The following is an 8,346-nucleotide window of genomic DNA, read 5'->3' as shown; positions in this document are numbered from 1 at the left end:
CTTCGGTAGAGCTCCCGCAGGTGTACCTGCAGAGGGTTCGCTGGTCTCATGGCTCCACCGAAGCCGTGGGACCAGCGGACCCTCTGCAGGCATGCCGCAGAAGGCTGCCTGCCTGCTGCCCTCCCGGTGACCGACAGAGCGCTTCCCCGTGGCGTGCCACCCCAAGAACGCGCTTGGCGTGCTGGGGCCTGGAGCCGCCCCTGCGCTTTACAGCGTTGAAACTTGCTGCACTCAGGGGGTGTTTTTTCACACCCCTGAGTGAGAAAGTTGCAGCACTGTAAAGTGCCAGTGTAGACAAGCCCTGAGTTTGCAGAGAGCCTGAAGTGATAAGACTGAGAAGTGTGATCTCAGTTGATTTTAAAGTCTAAAGAGGCTATTTAATATTCCAGCATTGTTAACTATTTCCCTGCTTGTCAAATCTTGCAAGAAAGATGGATGATCATTTAATGCACAGTCCTGCACCAATTAAGGTCATTGTGAGTTTTACCATTGGCTTCAATGGGAGCAGATTTTGGTCTTTAATGAAGCTCTCTCAATCAGCTGTGAGTGAAGTCTCATTTTGATATGATGAATGCGTAGAGCTGAGATTGAGAGCAAAGTTTAGGCAAATGTTGCCACTGGTATCATTTAAGCTCATCTCTGAGTGAAAGGTTGCATGCTTCCAGCCTCAAGAGTTGCCTTCGTTATCTTGGGGAATGTTAATAACACTTTTAATAACTATGGTCTATTGTGTGCTGTTTATCATCTATTGTGGTTCACCTCAGGGGTAGCTGCATTTCACTGCTGGGTGAGTGATCAATATAGATGTACAAACTGTCAGTTTAAAAATTGTAAAATGCTTTTAAATTATTGAGGGGAAAATATATAAATTTAAGATATTAGTGTAATGAGAGCTATGATGGATCAGGCACTATGTAAAGATATCTATTAATAAAGATCTTATATTGTTCCAGTTCAGTCCTTTCCCAGAATATTTCTTTAATTGGCCTTAATTATACATGAAATGATTGGGCTATACTGCATTTGAACCTGTGCTGTTGTGCCCTACAAGCCAAGCTATAAACAGTTGGGACCTGAGCTAAAAGCACCAGTAAGTCCCAGTGACTTCAGTGGAACTGTGGATACTCAGCGCCACTCTCAGAATCAGACTAATCACAAGTTTTGGTCTCGGGTGTATGTGCATATGATGCAGTGACTCACTGGATATATAGTTGAGTGTGCGGAATATGAAAAGGAGAAAGGAAGCTTATGTGAATGGCCAACTCTCTAGCTGCAGCACTGGGCTTAGGAGATAATGTTACCGATCACATCACGTGCTGCATACAGGTTTAGTCTTGTCTCAGTATCTCCATTTACAGCTTCTGCATTGGAAAGCAGCAGGGCTCCTGGAGGTATTTTCTCTTCTTCCCCAGTGGTGGCAGCTTGATGTTCATGAGTGCTGGAGTATCATGCGAGTCTGGGTAATTGGCTGAGCTCCATAAAGCAGCTATATTCCCACAGTGAGAGAGAGTTCATGTGCAATCTGCCTCCCAGCTTTGCACGCAGCAAATTCCTAGTCGTATTTTTCTGCCAACAGGTTGGGTTTTGTTTTAGTCAGTGTGTGCAGGTTTGTCTTTTCCCCATACCGTTCAGGTGGAAAGGTAGGAGGAGCAATAGTAGCAGGTGGGAGGGGACTGGCTGTCCCTAGTGGAAGCCTGGAGGCTTGTGATTGGGGGGGAGAGTGGAACGAGCCCTTCAAGCACAAAATGAAGGGCATGGGTTGAACAATGAAAAAAATTACTTAACTGGCAGGGCCAGCCTATTGGCTGGTCACATGAGCAAGGTGGCTGGGATCAGGGAGTGCGCAGCATGTGCAGTGCCCCTGGTTCTGGGTTTGGAGATCTCTGCCTGTAGCTGGAAGAGGGTTGCTCTGAAAGGTAATCCTTTCCTGCTGTGCTTATCTTCTTTGCAGAGTGCTGCATGAGAGTGAGCCAAGGTGGAGGGGAGACTGGCCTCTGTTCTGTCTGTAACAGCTGTGCTGGCAGCTCTCTGCCTGCCCAAGGCTGTGGCAGGGAGTGAGCAGGAAAGGACTACGGCCCCGCCAGGTGAGGATCAAATAGAGGTGACGTGGAGCAAAGTGGGAGCTCAGGGCTGGGGGTCGCCGTGTACGGTGCTTGGTGATAAAGGCAGACTCTGCTCCTTTAGAAAAGGAAACAGGGACTGTTGGATCCACAAGCTCTCCTCCTTCCCCTGGGTTCCCCAGCCCCACTGCTCCCTGCTGCTTCCCTTTAACCTGTTTGGCCATGTGGCCTCTCTTCCATCCATGCTGTGGAAAACCACAGCTGCTTCTGTTGCTGTTCTTATACCTGTGTGAGCTCTGCTCTAGCACCAATCTCCATTGTTTGACCTGGGATGGGTGGGTTCCCCTCCTTACCCGCTCCCTGCCGTTTGATCCCATGAGCTCCTTTCTGTTTGTATTCCCCACTGCTTGATCTTGTGGGCTCTCAGTCTGTGATCCCCACTGGATGATACTGCAGGCCTCCATCAGTCCCCTGACCCATAGGCTTCCCATCAACCCCCTGCTTCCTAACACCCTGGCCACCCTCCTGTGTGACTTCTTGGATGCCTTCCTGTCCCCCCTTCCCCAATCCCGTTGCACTGTCCCTGTCAACTGCCTTTCTCCCTGCTTCCTGCCTCTCTGAAGTGGCAGCTCACCATAGGAGTGAATGGCACTATCTTTTCAAACTTCAGCAGAGCCACTTTAATTGTAACATGCAATACTGGATTTAACTCATCTCAGTAGAGTATGGAACTATAGCATAGCTCAATAAAATTAGTGCTGCACCCCTGACTTCCCAAGAACTATGGCCCTTGAAACTACTGAGAGGAAAGCAGAGGCTGAGCTATAATTCTGGGGAACGCACTGAGAGACCCCCCTCATCTGGCTTATGCAGCTTTTGGAGACCCTGGGAGTTGGCCAGAGTCAGCAGTAGATAAGTGGTTCGCTTGGGGCTACCTTCTCTCCCCAGATTCAGGAGATAAGGGCTTTGCTGCCTGCCTAGCAGCAGATTGCTATGTTATAAAAATATATAACACCAATGCATATGTTCTCGCTCCAGAAAAATCCAGCTGTCGCCAACTGCACCTTGGACTTTACCTCTTTAGCTTCCTACTACATGAGCTGATCTGACTGTCCTAAACTCTTGCCTAGTGCCCTGCTTGTTCCCTATTGAAGACTGTGGGGGGGCACTCCGTGCCTTTGTTAGCTCAGGGTCACATGTTGCATCTGTCCCACTTCTTGTATGACAAGAGGGGCATCTCCAGAAAGCCAAGGCTGCTACTAGCTTGACATTATTGGTCTCCAGCAAAACTGAGCTGTGAGCATTTCTGATTGGGATGGAGGGGCAGAGGGAAGGGTTCTGCCTGGTTTACGAAGGAGCAGCATCTGCTGAACGTTGGAGTAAGTTACCCAAGTCTAGCAGCTCAGCACTCTTTAACGTGTCAGCTCTGGCCTCCCACACATGGCAGGGTGGTGGTTGGTAGGTGTTATAAGGAGAGAGATTCACAAGGCAGGGATTGGCCTCCTCCTCTTAAACATCCTTCTGCTTGAACTTTGTGCCAGCCACATGTCATGCTCATTGTGAGATAGGAGCAAGAGGGCCCAGGTAGTGACTCAGAGGGATGGGGCCTGGAGGGACAGAAGGACCCTCCTCCACCAAGTCTGAATGATCGAATGCTGGCTCTTAGGAAGAGTCTGAGCTCTCAGAAGAGGCTGTAACTTTCATAGACTTCCTCATTTTGACCCAATGGAAGAAAACGGTGTTAGTCATCAGCTCCTCTACCAGACACGACTGGACTGAGGCTGAACTTCTGCAGCTGTTTAGAAGAAGGGTTGGGAACCTTGGATTTACCATGCATCAGCAATACACCCCCCCAATACCTGCCCCTTCCATGCCCCCTCCTGAGTTACAGCCAATTAAGTTCCTGTTTCAGCACTTTCCCTCCTGGCTTCTTGCTATCCCAAAGCCCCCTCACCCAATCACAGGGGATTTATGAAGAGATTTGTTACAGGGGCATGTGGCTCTGTCCTGTCTGCTATGAACAGGTGAAAGAAAAATGTGTTTAACTTATTTCTTTGGAATTTACTTTTTGGTTGATAAAGCTGCACCTATTATAAGTGTCTCTTGGGTGTATCTTGACCCATAATCTGGTCCCCTTTGGAGAGCCCTGCAGAGGGAGCTGTAACTGCTGTTCCAGCCAGCTGAAAGCCTGAGGCCCCCAGACCTTGACCTCTATAAACAACAGATCCTTTCATTTCCCATCTCATAAGAAAGGGAAACTGTTTCTTCAGGGAAGGGTTCATCTTCAAGCAGCTTTGTTGAGAAGTTTGTGGGCCCAGATACAGTTCAGTCCTGGGAAATCTACACTATCTAGGAGCTATCACAGCCCCAAGCTGTAACTTCAAAAGCAGTTTGCATCAAGAGTGTCAAGGTATGGGGCCTACTGGAGGGAAACTGAGATAATGGTTATCTCTCTGGCCCTCCCTGGTATGCATGATGTGTTTATGGTGGTATTGGCCCTGGGAAAATCATTGACAATGTCAACACCGTTGATTTGTTGCTCCAGTATTACACTGTAATCTACAAGCTTTTGCATTAAGAAGGTTCTTCAGGTATATCAGTGCAGATCACCTTGCCTTGACTGGTTTCGTAGAAACTGTTCACACTTTGCAGACCATTTGGGCCTGAAACTGTGCATATATTGACTAATTTGTTGATCCAATAAGACCTGTCGATGCCTCTCTTGCCCACCTTTAGCATAGTGTAACTTCCCCTTTCACTCACACACGAGGATCAGCTCGCTGACTTAATGGAGCTGGGTTGATTTTCCACCATCTCAAGATCTGTTTCAGTGGTTTTTGGAACACACTTCTCTTTGCTGTTTGCGTGACTGTACTCCTTTGCATGTCCACTCTCACACCTCTTTCCTCTTACGCCTGGCTGTAAGTTAGCATGCAGATGCGCACACCTACCCACACAGTCTCTTTGCTTGAAGGGAAAGCTGCACCCACTTTGTTTTGCTTAACAGTGTGAAAGGTCGGTCACCAGGTGTGCAGCACTTGTTACTATAAATAAACGGCACATAATTAATGACTTCAATTACAAATGGCAAATCAAAGGTCCATGCTGGAGGCAATTGTCTGGCTGGCAAGTGCTGTCCTTTGTGATGCAGGAAGCGCCAACAGGGCAGCTGTCAACCACTTTACTTTAAGGCTGATCTAGCCATTAGAAGGAACTCGGGTCAGCTCGACACCATAAAAAGTTAAGTCACCCCAGCTATATTGTCCAGAGGTGTGGAAAATCCACCTCCTTGAGCCATGTAGTTAAGCCCACCTAACCCCGATGAGAGCAGCGCTAATTCTTCCCTAGACCTAGCTACAGCCTCTCGGGGTGGTAGATTAACCACAGTGATGGGAGACTTCAGTGAGTGACTTCACTGAAGCGCTCCAGCAGCTATAGCATCCTAAGGGTAGACACAGCCTGCATGTAGTTTAACACCGAAGCATTTTGTTTTAGGATTAGTGAACCAAGATTATGAAGGTGGGAAGATAATATGGATAATTATGATTCTCTGCTGGGCATCATTATTAGCTTGTGAAGTAACAATGCTTTGTCCTGTAGCCATGTTTTAAACCATGACAATTCCAGTTGGATATTGTCATCCACCTGCTAATTTATTGAAAAGGAAAGGAGGGTGAGATTTAGTGTGCTAAAGGAAGGGTGTGCATCCCTAGCAGTTCTACCTCTGTTCTGAGTAGGCGGGTGCCGCCCCACCTCCTGCCTTGAAGTGGGTTCCATCATACCGCAGTGGTTCTCAAACTTTTGTACTGGTGATCCCTTTCACACAGCAAGCCTCTGAGTGTGACCCCCTCCCCTTATAAATTAAAAACACTTTTAACACTATCAATTCTGGAGGCAAAGCAGGGTTTGGGGTGCAGGCTGACAGCTCGCAACCCCCTATATAGTAATCTCACTCCTCCCTGAGGGGTCCCAACCTCTAGTTTGAGAACCCCTGATCTACAGGATTTAGTGTGGTTCAGTGGCTCTCAGCACCCTTGTCCTCTTCTTGTCTTCATACCTGGTGGCCAATCCTTTGAGCTGGGGATTGCAGAAGAGATGCAGGAGGAAAAACCGTGCTGAACTGTCTGGGTATGTATAGCATCACCTGCAGGGGAGGAGGGTCTGCAGCATCTGGGTTTAATACCACACTTTCTTCTCTCATGCAAGCAGAGATGATACTATGTGTAGAAGTCAGCAGCATAGGACTGGCTGGTGAAAGGTCAGGGCAGCAGGGGGCTTGTCCCAAGCTATGAGGTGGAGTTAGAGTTTGCTTAGGTCAGTGGAATAGGGAAGCCTCCAGCCTCATCTCCTTCTCCAGCATTGCTGATGGGATGTGGAGGGCCATAGCTGACTAGTTGTACAGCCCATTCATCTCACACATTTTGGACAATGATGAGGGAGAGAGAGAGAACCTGAATGTGCAGCTGTTACCTACAAATGCAGTGAGCTGATAGTTCTCCCATCTATTGTAATCAGAGCGAACACAGGGATGCCCCACAGTTTCATTAAGGAGAGGGGGGGTGGGATAGCTATGATTAAAATATTTAAAGGGCTGAAAGAACCAATTTATGTAAGAAGATGGAGAACTAGAGAGATTTGGTTGGATACCAGAGAGAACTCTTGCTGGCTGGATAGGGGGCAGTCTATTAGGATCAGAATGGTATAAAGGCCTAGGAGGAAGTAAAACAGTTTTGGGTGGTCTGGGAGGGAGGGGTGTAGAAGTAAGAGTGATGAGCTGGAACTGAGCAGAGGAAAGTTTCAGCTGAAGGGCAGCCAGGATGTCCTTCCACTGAGATCCATTTGAGCCTGGTGCAGCCTCCCAGGAGGGGAAGTGGTGAAAACCTCATTGTTTGAGTTATTAAAAGTGGCTTAGCCAGAGCCCTGGAGAAGACATCACAGGGAATGACTCTGTGTTTGCCTCAAGGGCAGTGGGATTTGTTCCTCACCCTCACCTGATTTCTAGGATTGATCAGTCTCCAGAATCTTGGAAAGTTGATCTTGGCCTAGTTAAATGAGGAATGAGGGGTCTGGGCAGGAAACCCATGGGGAAAAGAAACCCTGCATTGAATTGAATGACTGTGTGGTTGAAATCCATGTGGCTGTACTGTAAAAGGAGGAGAGGGTGTCCTCAGCCCTGCCCTGCAGCAGCAGCACTAGGACTTTAAAACCTGTTCTGCTTCAGTTTGTTCTCCCTCCACCTCTAGGCAGGCTGGGTGTGTGCTCAGCCCCTTTGGGGGACTAGCAACACTTTCCCCTGCAGGCTCTAGGTAGATCCTGGCCCCACAGTGTTTGCACAGCAAGCAAAGCTAGCATGTTTACATACCAGCAGGTACCCAGCCCTGCCTCGGAAACCTGCCCCAGCTAGTGCTGTTTTGGAAGTGTGGTGGGGGTTTTACTATGGAGAGAGACAAGGTAGAGGGCGTGAAGGTCAGCTAGAAGATATGGATCTATCAAAACTTCCATAGAATAAACCTGGCCATGCCAGAGACTGGGTTAAGAGCTATTTGTAATCTCCTGTGTCTTTGAGAAATCAGTAGGTATAGGATTAGAAGCATCCTGTTAGCAATTTTACTTGCAGAGCCTTTACCTGCCAGCCACGCCCTTGATTCCTTCTCATGACACCTGTCTGATCACCTGCCAGGTGAAGAGAGTGGAGAACAAATCTGCAATGCTGATGTCAGCCAGACTGTGCTTATTCCAGGGAGGAATTAAGTCCCCGAGCGGGAACTTGAAAGGGGCGGTCTCTGTTCCGTGCTCTGCCACAGGCTTCCTGTGTGAAGTTGGGCAAGTCACTTAGTGTCTGAGCCTCAGTTTCCCCATTCGTAAAATGGGGATAATAACCCTTCCATTGTCTGGCTTATCTGTTTGGAATCTGTGCTCTCTGCAGTGGGTCTGTCTCTTCCTGTATGTACAGCACCTAGCACAATCTTGCTTGGGACCTTTAGGTACTACTATAATACAACACAAATAATAATGCAAATTAGTTATAATACAAATAGCTAGTTTCTTTCAGTTGGCTCAGGAGACATTTATCATCTCTGCAGTATGCCTGGTAGCGGGGAACATTGATTGCCTGCCCTGCCGCCACAATGTGCATGGAGCATGCTACTGCCTGTGCAAGCTGTTACATTTTAACCTGGTGTATTTCATTTCTAATTTATTCCTGTGTCATTCTCACCAGCTTTGGATGTGTCCTGTCAGGACCTTGACCGCCTCTATGATCGCAATGTATGGAGCCAGCAGGAGC

This window comes from Chelonoidis abingdonii, chromosome 4 (assembly GCF_003597395.2).
Source record: "Chelonoidis abingdonii isolate Lonesome George chromosome 4, CheloAbing_2.0, whole genome shotgun sequence".
NCBI classification, from domain to species: Eukaryota; Metazoa; Chordata; order Testudines; family Testudinidae; genus Chelonoidis; species Chelonoidis abingdonii.
The sequence above is the reverse complement of the archived record's forward strand: the minus strand, read 5'-3'. Positions refer to the sequence as shown.